Source organism: Oncorhynchus nerka, linkage group LG22 (assembly GCF_034236695.1).
Source record: "Oncorhynchus nerka isolate Pitt River linkage group LG22, Oner_Uvic_2.0, whole genome shotgun sequence".
Taxonomy (NCBI): Eukaryota; Metazoa; Chordata; class Actinopteri; order Salmoniformes; family Salmonidae; genus Oncorhynchus; species Oncorhynchus nerka.
Genome location: NC_088417.1, coordinates 92,640,828 through 92,655,446, shown reverse-complemented (window position 1 = coordinate 92,655,446; position 14,619 = coordinate 92,640,828).

Below are 14,619 nucleotides of genomic sequence, written 5' to 3'. Positions count from 1 at the left end.
AAGCAATCCCAGAACAACAGCAAAGGACCTAGTGAAGATGTTGGAGGAAACAGGTACAAAAGTATCTATATCCACAGTAAAATGAGTCCTAAATCGACAACCTGAAAGGCCGCTCAGCAAGGAACAAGTCACTGCTCCAAAACCACCATAAAAAAGCCAGACTACGGTTTGCAACTGCACATGGGGACAAAAATCGTACTTTTTGGAGAAATGTCCTCTGGTCTGATGAAACAAAAATATAACTTTTTGGCCATAATGACCATCATAATGTTTGGAGGAAAAGGGGGGGGGGGGGCTTGCAAGCCGAAAAACTTCATCCCAACCGTGAAGCACGGGGGTGGCAGCATCATGTTGTGGGGGTGCTTTCCTGCAGGAGGGACTGGTGCACTTAACAAAATAGATGGAATCATGAGGTGGGAAAATTATTTGGATATATTGAAGCAACATCTCAAGACATCAGTCAGGAAGTTAAAGCTCGGTCGCAAATGGTCCTTCCAAATGGACAATGACCACAAGCATACTTCCAAAGTTGTGGCAAAATGGCTTAAGGACAACAAAGTCAAGGTATTGGAGTGGCCATCACAAAGCCCTGACCTCAACCCTCATTTTTGGGCAGAACTGAAAAAGCGTGTGCAAGCAAGGAGGCCAACAAACCTGACTCAGTTACACCAGCTCTGTCAGGAGGAATGGGCCAAAATTTGCCCAACTTATTGTGGGAAGCTTGTGGAAGGCTACCCAAAACATTTGACCCAAGTTAAACAATTTAAAGGTAATGCTACCAAATTCTCATTTAGTGTATGTCAACTTCTGATGAAAGAAATAAAAGCTTAAATAAATCATTCTCTCTACTATCGTTATGACATTTCACATTCTTAAAATAATGTGGTGATCCTAACTGACCTAAGACATGGAATTTTTACTGGGATTAAATGTCAGGAATTGTGAAAAACTGAAACTTTAAATGTATTTGGCTAAGGTTTATGTAATCTTCTGACTCCATTTGTAGTAAAACAGACAGCAGAACAACAGATAGTAAAACAACAGACAGTAAAACAAAAGACAGTAACAATAGATTTTAAAACAACAGATTGTGAAACAACAGATAGTGAAACAACAGATAGTAAAACAACAGACAGTAACAATAGATTTTAAAACAACAGATAGTGAAACAACAGATAGTAAAACAACAGATAGTGAAACAACAGATAGTAAAACAACAGACAGTAAAACAACAGATAGTAAAACAACAGATAGTGAAACAACAGATAGTAAAACAACAGACAGTAAAACAACAGACAGTAAAACAACAGACAGTAACAATAGATTTTAAAACAACAGATAGTGAAACAACAGATAGTAAAACAACAGATAGTGAAACAATAGATAGTAAAACAACAGATAGTAAAACAACAGACAGTAAAACAACAGACAGTAAAACAACAGATAGTAAAACAACAGACAGTAACAATAGATAGTAACAATAGATTTTAAAACAACAGATAGTGAAACAACAGATAGTAAAACAACAGACAGTAAAACAACAGATAGTAAAACAACAGACAGTAAAACAACAGATAGTAAAACAACAGTGAAGGAAATATTCAAAGTGCATTAATGTATGATGTATTTACTTTCTTACTTCTGAATCCTCTTGATCTCTTTGGAATAATTTTTTTTTTTAAACAAGTCAATGTGAATTTAAGATGCTATTTTGATGTTACTATGATGTTTAATTATGTCTGCCTGTATTGAGCTTTCCTTGTTACCGCTGGGCAATCTTTACTTGTCAAATAAAAAGTGTTGAGGATATCACTGTTTTCAGAACAACATGATTTATTTCAAAAGAATGAGCTTCTCACCAATTTAACTGAGAACTCTGTTCTTGCACGAAAGTGGTTGCTGCTGTTGTCATGACAACTTAGGTAAACAAAAAAGTGTTCTCCCTATTTTCAGTTGTTACAATATATCAAGCAAGCGTGTCCTCTCAAACTGCTAGCTACATCACCCTGTAACCTCCATGTGTGCCCTTGCCAAGCATTAGTCTTGTAAGTAGAAGAAACAGTTAGATTGTTACTGTTTATTTATTGATTGGTTCTGTAATAATTAACTGATGTTTATATCTATTAAGCTATTTCTGCAAGCCTCCAACCTAGTTGTTGTCTAGTCACTGTAGCTAGTTAGTCACTGTCTTCTCTGATTAACGTTTCATCCATGTTGCATTGTTATTATTTAAAGCAAAACATTTTTTTCATTGTCACATTTTCAAAGTTAACAAATTTAACCAGTAAAGAATTTCTGCCTATGCCACTGGTTCAGTGTGTAGGCTACAACGCGTTAAGCTATGCATGCCCAGAACACTTTATTATGTCCTGGTATTATAGCCCCTGGAAAGGAGTTTCCAGATAAGGGTTTCATCTACAATAATCAGGGTTGCTGGGAAAACATTGTTTGGGCCCTTTGCTCCATTAAGAGTCAACTGGAATGAGTCAAGTAACTAAATTAAAGGGTATTTGTTTCCAGCAATGTTTGCCCGCAGAAGAAGATCAGAAGAAGAGCCGTTCCAGTGCTCTCTCTGCTTGGATGTATTTAGTGATCCAGTCACCACCAGTTGTGGACACAATTTCTGCATGGCCTGTCTCAATGAATACTGGGATAGCAGACACCAGTATCAATGTCCACTATGTCAGGAGAGATTCCCCAGAAGACCTAACCTAGTTGTCAACACAGCATTCAGAGATGTTGTTGATAGATTTAAAGCAAGAAGAACAGCCCCTGCCCTTTACCCTGGAATTGTTTGGATCACGGTCCTGATCTTGGTCATGATCTTTGTCCTGATTTTGGTGTTTGTGGCAGACCTGGGTCAGCTCTCACCGCATCTCCTACAGGTCAGTGTCCATCTCTCTGGTAAATAAATAAGTGAAATTACAGTAGAAATTCCATTACTAAGGGCTGGATTCAATCCGTATCACTGAAGTATCTTGGAAGATTCGTGTTGTAGCTAGATTGACATTTAAAGGCAATGTTCCTGCGTTCTCACACACTGGGTTCGGTAAACGCTGCACATGTCGGCTCAATTGGAAATGAAATACATTTGAACGCAGATCTTCCGTGATACTTCCGAAATATGGATTAAGTTCCATCCCCCCTGCTTTTCCCTCTGTCCTGCTGCAGGATCTCCCATCCAAGGACAGATCTGGGAAGGACTGGTGGTGGAGATAGTGAGAGGAACTTCAGAATGGACTGGGCTATACTTGGTAGTTTAAAAAATATATATATACAGTTGAAGTCTGAAGTTTACATACACCTTAGCCAAATACATTTAAACTCAGTTTCAAAATTCATGACATTTAACCATAGTAAAAATTCCCTGTCTTAGGTCAGTTAGGATCACCACATTATTTTAAGAATGTGAAATGTCAGAATAATAGTAGAGAGAATGATTTCTTTCAGCTTTTATTTCTTTCATCACATTCCCAGTGGGTCAGAAGTTTACATATACTCAATTGGTATTTGTTAGCATTGCCTTTAAATTGTTTAACTTGGGCCAAACGTTTTGGGTAGCCTTCCACAAGCTTCCCACAATAAGTTGGGTGAATTTTGGCCCATTCCTCCTGACAGAGCTGATGTAACTGAGTCAGGTTTGTAGGCCTCCTTGCTCGTACACGCTTTTTCAGTTCTGCCCACAAATTTTCTATAGGATTTGAGGTCAGGGCTTTGCAATGGCTACTCCAATATGTTGACTTTGCTGTCCTTAAGCCATTTTGATACAACTTTGGAAGTATGCTTGGGGTCAATGTTCATTTGGCAGACCCATTTGCGACCAAGCTTTAACTTCCTGACTGATGTCTGGAGATGTTGTTTCAATATATCCACATAATTTTCCTTCCTCATGATGCCATCTATTTTGTGAAATGCACCAGTCCCTCCTGCAGCAAAACACCCCCACAACATGATGCTGCCACCCCTGTGCTTCACAGTTGGGATGGTGTTCTTCGGCTTGCAAGCCTCCCCCTTTTTCCTCCAAACATAACGATGGTCATTATGGCCAAACAATTCTATTTTTGTTTCATCAGACCAGAGGACATTTCTCCAGAAAGTACGATCTTTGTCCCCATGTGCAGTTGCAAACCGTAGTCTGGCTTTTTCTGGCGGTTTTGGAGCAGTGGCTTCTTCCATGCTGAGCGGCCTTTCAGGTTGTCGATTTAGGACTCGTTTTACTGTGGATATAGATACTTTTGTGCGTGTTTCATCCAGCATCTTCACAAGGTCCTTTACTGTTGTTCAGGGAGTGATTTGCACTTTTCACAGCAAAGTACGTTCATCCTAGGAGACAGAACGCGTCTCCTTCCTGAGCGGTATGACGGCTGCATGGTCCCATGGTGTTTATACTTGCGTACTATTGTTTGTACAGATGAACGTGGTACCTTCAGGCATTTGGAAATTACTCCCAAGGATGAACCAGACTTGTGGAGGTCTAAAAAAATGTATCTGAGGTCTTGGCTGATTTCTTTTGATTTCCACATGATGTCAAGCAAATAGGAACTGAGTTTGAAGGTAGGCCTTGAAATACATCCACAGGTACACCTCCAATTGACTCAAATGATGTCAATTAGCCTATCAGAAGCTTCTAAAGCCATGACATAATTTTCTGGAATTTTCCAAGCTGTTTAAAGGCACACTTAGTTGACTGTATGTAAACTTCTGACCCACGGGAATTCTGATACAGTGAATTATAAGTGAAATAATCTGTCTGTAAACAATTTTTGAAAAAATTACTTATGTCATGCACAAAGTAGATGTCCTTACCGACTTGCCAAAACTCTAGTTTGTTAACAAGAAATTTGTGGAGTGGTTGAAAAACTAGTTTTAATAACTCCAACCTAAGTGTATGTAAACTTCCAACTTCAACTGTATATTGTCTTTGGATGACATGTACTGTGACATGTACTGACTGATTTTGCCTAGTGTCTATTTGTTACTGATATATCAAAAGGGTCTCAACGCAACCTAACACTTTACCTTTGTACTTGTCTTTACTTTCTACCAACCGATTTTGCTGATTTGTTTTATTGAGAATTTTTAGTCGCTCTGGATAAGAGCGTCTGCTAAATACCAAAAACAAATGTAAAACATTTACTCTCCAGTCAGCTAAGGCCGGGATTCGATCCGATCGTGAGCATGGATGTAATGGTAAAGAAAAATAGGTGGGTAAAGGCTGATCACTGTTCGCGGTGAGTAACACTATATTTTCAAAAGGTTGGTAAATGCTTGCTCAAAATAAAAAAGGTGTGTAAACAGCATTTACTTGCAATTACCCTCCACTACGTCTCTGATGGCGGGTTATAGGCATGGCGGTTTTTAAAGGCAATGTTCCCGCGTTCGCGGAGATACCATTCACTGTAAACGCTGCATATATCGGCTCAATCGGAAATTGCTATTAAAAGCTATAATGCCTATAACCCGCAATCAGATTGAATACCGGCCTAAATCATGATGGTCTCAGAGAGTACTTTAGTCCAATAGTAGTTTTGGAAATGATTTTTTTTTATGTGCACACAAGAAAATACAAAACAATATGATAACAGTTTAGAAAGATAATGAAAAGAGCATGTGCAGGAGAGGCACAACACCCAAAGAGGCAACTCCCCCTTTCAAATGTTTAGAAAACAAAGACGTACTGATTCTTAAGACAGACAAGCAAATAATTCGAAATTTACACAAACAACAAAAGGAAAACATGATGAATTAGGGGGTAAAAAAAAAAGAAAGAATTTCAAGTAAAATGTAGAAACAAAATGAGTGGCTAATAGACAGAGAATTATTAGGTTGAGTCAATGAGTGGCTGGTAGGCAGAGAGTTATAGGGATGAGTCAATGAGTGGCTGACAGGCAGAGAATTATTCGGCTGAGTCAATGAGTGGAATGTCCAGAAGATATTTTTTCAATTTGAATGTTGAAGCTGTCCGGGAGACTGTTGCAGTGCTTACGGTGGTCCGGGAGACTGTTCCAGTGCTTACCGTGGTCCGGAAGACTGTTCCAGTGCTTACGGTGGTCCGGGAGACTGTTCCAGTGCTTACGGTGGTCCAGGAGACTGTTGCAGTGCTTATCGTGGTCCGGGAGACTGTTGCAGTGCTTACGGTGGTCCGGGAGACTGTTGCAGTGCTTACGGTGGTCCAGGAGACTGTTGCAGTGCTTATGGTGGTCCGGGAGACTGTTGCAGTGCTTATGGTGGTCCGGGAGACTGTTGCAGTGCTTATCGTGGTCCGGGAGACTGTTGCAGTGCTTATCGTGGTCCGGGAGACTGTTGCAGTGCTTACGGTGGTCCGGGAGACTGTTCCAGAAAAATTGACCTTTGTGCGGGGAAAAATGTGCTTTGTGCAGGGAAAAATGTGCTTTGTGCGGGGAAAAAGGGGTGTGGAGATCTGTGGCAGTTCTTGTATGGTAGGCTAATTATGAACCTGAGTATTGAGTTTGAATAGTGATTGGTCCGGGAGACGGTTCCAGTGCTTACAGTGGTCCAGGAGAATGTTGCAGTGCTTACGGTGGTCCAGGAGACTGTTCCAGTGCTTACGGTGGTCCAGGAGACTGTTCCAGTGCTTACGGTGGTCCAGGAGACTGTTCCAGTGCTTACGGTGGTCCAGGAGACTGTTGCAGTGCTTACGGTGGTCCAGGAGACTGTTCCAGTTCTTATGGTGGTCCGGGAGACTGTTGCAGTGCTTACGGTGGTCCGGGAGACTGTTCCAGTGCTTACGGTGGTCCAGGAGACTGTTCCAGTGCTTACGGTGGTCCGGGAGACTGTTCCAGTGCTTACGGTGGTCCGGGAGACTGTTCCAGTGCTTACGGTGGTCCAGGAGACTGTTGCAGTGCTTATCGTGGTCCGGGAGACTGTTGCAGTGCTTACGGTGGTCTGGGAGACTGTTACAGTGCTTACGGTGGTCCAGGAGACTGTTCCAGTGCTTACGGTGGTCCAGGAGACTGTTGCAGTGCTTACAGTGGTCCAGGAGACTGTTTCAGTTCTTACGGTGGTCCGGGAGACTGTTGCAGTGCTTACGGTGGTCCGGGAGACTGTTCCAGTGCTTACCGTGGTCCGGGAGACTGTTCCAGTGCTTACTGTGGTCCGGGAGACTGTTCCAGTGCTTATGGTGGTCCAGGAGACTGTTGCAGTGCTTACGGTGGTCCGGGAGACTGTTGCAGTGCTTATCGTGGTCTGGGAGACTGTTGCAGTGCTTACGGTGGTCCGGGAGACTGTTCCAGAAAAATTGACCTGTGTGCGGGGAGAAATGTGCTTTGTGCAGGGAAAAATGTGCTTTGTGCGGGGAAAAAGGGGTGTGGAGATCTGTGGCAGTTCTTGTATAGTAGGCTAATTATGAACCTGAGTATTGAGTTTGAATAGTGATTGAAAAGAAAAAGAGTATAGACATTTTGAATTGGTATACAAACAGACTTGAAGTTGGTTGATTTCATATATATTGAGGATTTAAAGGTGATGAAAGAGAGCAGAGGAACTAGCACGACTGTCTGAATGAGTTTCCATCCAGTTTGTCTGTTAATGGATCAATAAAATGTATTTTTTATTTAAGGGGCAAGCCACAGTTGAAGCAATAACAAAGTGTACTTTCAGTAAAAAACTGAGGGATGGGGCTCTTGAAATGTAACCACTCTCAAATTCATAGACAGAGCTATGGATGCAAGGACTGACCATGATATCAAAATTGAAGTTTTTACCATGTTTGTTTACATTTACTTCTCTATTTATGGTTCTGATGGGGTACGACAGTTGAACTAAGCTCATGAGGCATTTCTAAGTTATATTCTTCCAGAATCAGTGGGTATATATCAATAATTTATAAGTAAAAAACTGCATGTAGCAACCACAGATTGCCGCTTTAAAGCTAAAATGTGGGTGGTTACATAGGTCCTATTTCACATATTGTCACGACTCCTACCGAAGGTGGCTCCCCTTCCCGTTCAGGTGGCGCTCGGCGGTCGTCGTCACCGGCCTACTAGCTGCCACTGATATTTTCCTCCCCCTTCTTGTCTGTTTATTAGTTACACCTGTTGTTAATTAGGTTTATTAGTTGGGCTTTATTAGCCAGCTGGCCCGCCTGCCAGGTGTGCGGGACCGTTTTATGTGTACTCATTGTACACGCCTGTATGTCACGGTTGTTTTTGGGACTGTTTAGTTCCTCTGTGTTTTGGGGCATTTGTTTTGAGTGGCGTCTGTTTTCACCTGGTTGGTGAATAAAGAAGTAGCGCTACTCTGAACTCTCTGTCTCCTGCGTCTGACTCCTTCCTCTACACCCGGGCCTTACACATATGTACAATTGCATGTGTGAATTTGATTTTCTTTTTTTTACATATCCCACTCCCCTTGAAATACACTCAGAGAGTGGGGTCAGAGCCAGTACCCATTGATTCTTGAAGAATATCACCTTTAAATGCATCATGAGCTTAATACAACTGTCTTACCCCGTCATAATTATTATTTTAACAATTGTCTTTGTAAACTAACAATGCTTCTAAATGTGTTTAAAACTATCATGTTGATCTAATGCACTGTCAGTCCTTGCATCCATAGCTCCATGTAATATAGGTTACATTTAGGTCAACCTGTACTGCATACCTCCTGTTGTGTAGTAATTGTCTGCTTTCATGTCAGCAGCTTGGAGTGACTTTAGTGTCATATCTCTCTCTCTCTCTCTCTCTCTCTCTCTCTCTCTCTCTCTCTCTCTCTCTCTCTCTCTCTCTCAGTATGCTTTCATGTGAGAAGTTGATAACAGCTTGATAATCTTGGAACCCTGAACCAAATCTCTGTCCTTCTAGAACGAAACTCAGAACTCTCACCAGGATGACAGTGTCAGAATGGAATGCAGAGGAATGCAGAGTTAATCATCACCTCAAACATTCTGCACAAACCAGTTATTCAACATTCCTCTGCAAAAGACCATCCACATTGAAATGAAGAGAGCACAGCATATTTGTCATAGCTATTGAAATCAATTTCCTTGTGGAGTAATTCTCCATACCCAAGTTTCATACCAGGGCGGCAGGTAGTCTAGTGGTTATGAGCGTTGGGCTGGTAAACAGAGGGTCGTTGGTTTGAATCCCCCGAGCCGACTAGGTGAAAAATCTGTCGATGTCCCCTTGAGCATGGCACTTAACGCTATTTGCTCTGGATAAGACAAAATATGTTTAGTCATATTTGAATAGTACAAATAAAAAAACTATTCCCTATTCCCCATTAGATGAGAGTTTCACGCTTGCCAGAGAAATATAATGTAAGGTTTAACTGGAGATGGGTTTTTGAATGATTCAGTGCTATGCTCAAGGTTTTAGATCAGCTTTCAGATCAGCTTTTTTGAAAGGTATTCCTCTTCCAAACGGACACGAACACAACACTTTTCACTGTACGTGCACACCATGCACACCACAGTACTAATCCATGAGCACGCCCTCCTTAATCGACTGTTTAAACATTCATGAGCCGATAAGATCTAGTGTAAATCAAAATGTATTAGTCACATGCGCCGAATACAACAGGTGTAGGTAGACCTTACAGTGAAATGCTTACGAGCCCCTAACCGAGAGTGCAGTTTCAAAAAATATGGATAAGAATAAGAGAGAAAAGTAACAAGTAATTAAAGAGGAGCAGTAAAAAATAACAATATATACAGGGGGTGCCGGTACAGAGTCAATGTGCAACAGAGAGTGGCAGTGGTGTGGAGAGGGGAGGAGGAGGGGGGGGGCAATGTGAATAGTCTGGGTAGCCATTTGACTAGATGTTCAGGAGTCTTATGGCTTGGGGGTAGAAGCTGTTTAGAAGTCAGTTTAGGGAGCTGAATATTGAGCGGAGTTCACCTCTGGCCATGGCTCGTGTGCTTGTATATATAGTAAGCCTATAAAAAAGAAATAATGTAGGCACAAACCATAGTATGAATTCATTGTATTTCATTGCTCTGAATGCCATAACTTTATTCACCAATGTTACTGTAGCAGATACGGGGAGTCAACATTTAATGAAGAACAGACATGAAACAAGACAGGCACAGCGTCAGCATACGGTCAAAACAAGGGGGAAGAGCACCAGGGGGGAAGCGCCAGGGGGAAGAGCGCCAGGGGGAAGAGCACCAGGGGGAAGAGCACCAGGGGGAAGAGCACCAGGGGGAAGAGCGCCAGGGGGAAGAGCGCCAGGGGGAAGAGCACCAGGGGGAAGAGCACCAGGGGGAAGAGCACCAGGGGGGAAGAGCACCAGGGGGGAAGAGCACCAGGGGGGAAGAGCGGGAGCAGGCGTGACAGTTACAGCTTAAATAGCCATATGGATCTAAACCATAGGGTGTTGCTGAGGAGTATTTCTGTCTGTAATAAAGCCCTTTTGTGTGGAAAAACTCATTCTGATTGGCTGTGCTTGGCTTCCCCATGGGTGGGCCTGGCTCCCAAGTGGTTGGGCCTATGCCCTCCCAGGCCCACCCAGGCTGGGCCCCTGCCCAGTCATGTGAAATCCATAGATTAGGGCTTAATTTATTTATTTAAATTAACTTCCCTACATGAAGTGTAAAATCTTAGAAATTGTTGCATGTTGCGTTTATATTTTTGTTCAGTGTACAGTATATACCACCTGCCTGTGATTCCAATGTCTTTCAGTGTGTATTCCAGAGCCCCATGAAGGACCAGATCATCTACTGTTCATTACAACCTATGCACCTTGATAATCACAATGTACCTATTGTACATATACAGCTACTGTGTATCACCTTCCTGTATAACATATAACCACCATACACAGCAGATAGATGTAGACCTATAAGATAAGTCTGTAAACTCGGGTTATTCCAAGGTCATACAGTGTGTATAGGTATATACTGTATAATATAACCATCATATACAGTAGATACGTTTAGACCTATAAGATAACTCAGTGTGATTCCAAGGTCATACAGTGTTTATTCCAGAGGCCCAGTCAGAGGCAGATGGTGATGTGATGATTCAGGGGTTCTCAGAGCGAGGCCGAGGCACGGCTTCCTGGGAAATCAGCATGTAGCTGCTCCACAGGCTACTACAATAACATGGCTAATTAACAGCTAACAAAAGTTTGTATAATTTTAGAATTGTAAAATAATGTACACCTTTCAATGAACAGCTGCTCTGTCGATGGCCGAGCTGGGCTGCACCTGTTCTGGGCCTTGTGAGTCGGGTTGTTTAATGCTTTTCTGAACAGCTTTCTAATGAAGCCTTTAAACCAGCGGTCCCCAACCACCGGTACCGGTCTGCAGCACATTCTTTACCTGGCCGCACAGAAAGGATAATTATATATATATATTTTTTAAATCTGTAAAATAAAATAATAATTATATACAATTATAGGCTATTTGTGCAGTAGTTACATTTAACTTGGTGCAGTCTGTTGGTCCTTTCCTCAACACTCTAGTATCTCTGTCACGTCCAACAACAGTTTACATGTTTTGAACTTGAGTAATGCGTGCGCTGCGAGTTCATCACGGTGTGCGTGAGCTGTGTTGCCCGCTAACTTTGTACTAGCTAGCTACGTTAGCTGACGTGAATAAAAACAAACAAACGTCGCTGGAGGGTCAGAAGGGGTAAGAGACAAAAGGCCCAACAATGATGTCAATAAATGCAGAGACAGCAGAGCCCGAGACTACAACAAAAAATAAAGCCTTATTCAATAGAAAATTTGATGAGTCCTACCTAAAATATGGCTTTACTGCGACAGGCGACTCGCATGCTCCAAGCCTCCTGTGCGTAGTATGTGGAGATAGGCTATCTAACGAGGCAATGAAGCCCTCAAAACTGCTTCGGCACATTGAATCCAAGCACCCTGCACTTAAAGTCAAACCTGTTGAATTCTTTGAGCGAAGAAAACGTGAACAAGAAGGACAGAAGCAAGTCTTGAAAGCCACCGCATTAACAAACGTGGCTGCACTGAGAGCGTCATACTTAGTGGCTAGCCGTATTGCTAAGGCCAAGAAGCCTTTCGCTAGGAGTTGATTCTACCTGCTGCTAAGGACATTTGCCATGAACTCTTAGGAGAGGCTGCAGCTAAAAAGATAGCACAGGTTCCTCTTTCAGGCTACAATTGTCACTAGGCAAATTGATGAAAGAGCAGAGGACGTTGAGGCACAATTGTTAGAGAGGCTTGACGAGTCACCGTGGTATGCAATCCAGGTTGATGAATCTACCAATGTCGACAACAAGGCAATACTGCTTGTTTTTGTGCGATATATATTTCAGGATGATGTGCATGAGGATATGTTGTGTGCGCTGTCCCCTTCGACTAACACAACGGCCGCAGAACTATTCAAGTCTTTGGATGTCAGGAACATTGGATTAGTCATTCTGTGTTGGCGTATACACGGATGGGGCTGCTGCCATGACTGGACGGCTGTCTGGTTCCACTACCCGGGTTAAAGAGGTTGGTCATTCTGTGTTGGCGTATACACGGATGGGGCTGCTGCCATGACTGGACAGCTGTCTGGTTCCACTCCCCGGGTTAAAGAGGTTGGTCATTCTGTGTTGGCGTATACACGGATGGGGCTGCTGCCATGACTGGACGGCTGTCTGGTTCCACTACCCGGGTTAAAGAGGTTGGTCATTCTGTGTTGGCGTATACACGGATGGGGCTGCTGCCATGACTGGACGGCTGTCTGGTTCCACTACCCGGGTTAAAGAGGTTGGTCATTCTGTGTTGGCGTATACAAATCAAATCAAATTTTATTTGTCACATACACATGGTTAGCAGATGTTAATGCGAGTGTAGCGAAATGCTTGTGCTTCTAGTTCTGACAATGCAGTGATAACCAACAAGTAATCTAACTAACAATTCCAAAACTACTGTCTTATACACAGTGTAAGGGGATAAGGAATATGTACATAAGGATATATGAATGAGTGATGGTACAGAGCAGCATACAGTAGATGGTATCGAGTACAGTATATACATATGAGATGAGTATGTAGACAAAGTAAACAAAGTGGCATAGTTAAAGTGGCTAGTGACATAAGGATGCAGTCGATGATCTAGAGTACAGTATATACGTATGCATATGAGATGAATAATGTAGGGTAAGTAACATTATATAAGGTAGCACGGATGGGGCTGCTGCCATGACTGGACGGCTGTCTGGTTCCACTACCCGGGTTAAAGAGGTTGGTCATTCTGTGTTGGCGTATACACGGATGGGGCTGCTGCCATGACTGGACGGCTGTCTGGTTCCACTACCCGGGTTAAAGAGGTTGCACCTGAATGTGAGTCTACGCACTGTGTCAATAACAGAGAAATGCTGGCTAGCCGAAAAATGTCACCTGAATTTAACGTCGTATTGAATGATGCTATTAAAGTTATGAATCACATCAAAGCACACGCCCTTAATAACTCGCGTCTGTTTGGACAGCTTTGTGAGGAAATGGACGCAGAGCACAAACACCTTCTCTTACACACAGAAGTCAGATGGCTAACCAAGGGGAGATCGCTTGCCAGAGTGTTTGAGTTACAAGAGCTGCTGCAGAGTTTTCTTTCAGAAAGAAAGTCACCACTGGCAGCACATTTCAATGACGAGGAATGGAACGCAAAACTCTCTTACCTGTGTGACATATTCAATCTGCTCAACACGCTCAATCTGTCACTTCAGGGGAGAATGACAACTGTCTTTAATGTGGCTGCATTCAAAGCCAAACTGGAACTGTGCGAACGGCGAGTGGACAGGGGCATATTTGACATGTTCCAAACATTAGCTGCCATTTTGGGAGAGACTGAGACTCGGCTGTCTCTCTCCCAGCTGCTGGGTGATCACCTAGCTTCCCTGTCAACGGAGTTCGAGGGTTTACTTCCCAACCGCCAAAGACCCACGAAGTGCGAAGGAATGGATCCGCGACCCATTTGTGAATGTCCCAGATGACTCGTCTATGTCCGTGCAGGAAGTTGCAAATGAAGTTGCAAATGACGGTGGCCGTCATCTCTGCCGACCTTCTAGATTAAAATCAAGGCTGAATATCCTGAGATAGAAAACGTTGCTTTCATTTCCAACATCCTGTCTCTGTAAAGCGGGCTTTTCCGCAATGACGGCAACAAAAACGAAATTACGGAGTAGACTGGACATATGGAACGGAGTAGACTGGACATATGGAACGGAGTAGACTGGACATATGGAACGGAGTAGACTGGACATATGGAACGGAGTAGACTGGACATATGGAACGGAGTAGACTGGACATATGGAACGGAGTAGACTGGACATATGGAACGGAGTAGACTGGACATATGGAACGGAGTAGACTGGACATATGGAACGGAGTAGACTGGACATTTGGAACGGAGTAGACTGGACATATGGAACGGAGTAGACTGGACATATGGAACGGAGTAGACTGGACATATGGAACGGAGTAGACTGGACATATGGAACGGAGTAGACTGGACATATGGAACGGAGTAGACTGGACATATGGAACGGAGTAGACTGGACATATGGAACGGAGTAGACTGGACATATGGCTCGGAGTAGACTGGACATATGGAACGTAGTAGACTGGACATATGGAACGGAGTAGACTGGACATATGGAACGGAGTAGACTGGACATATGGAACGGAGTAGACTGGACATATG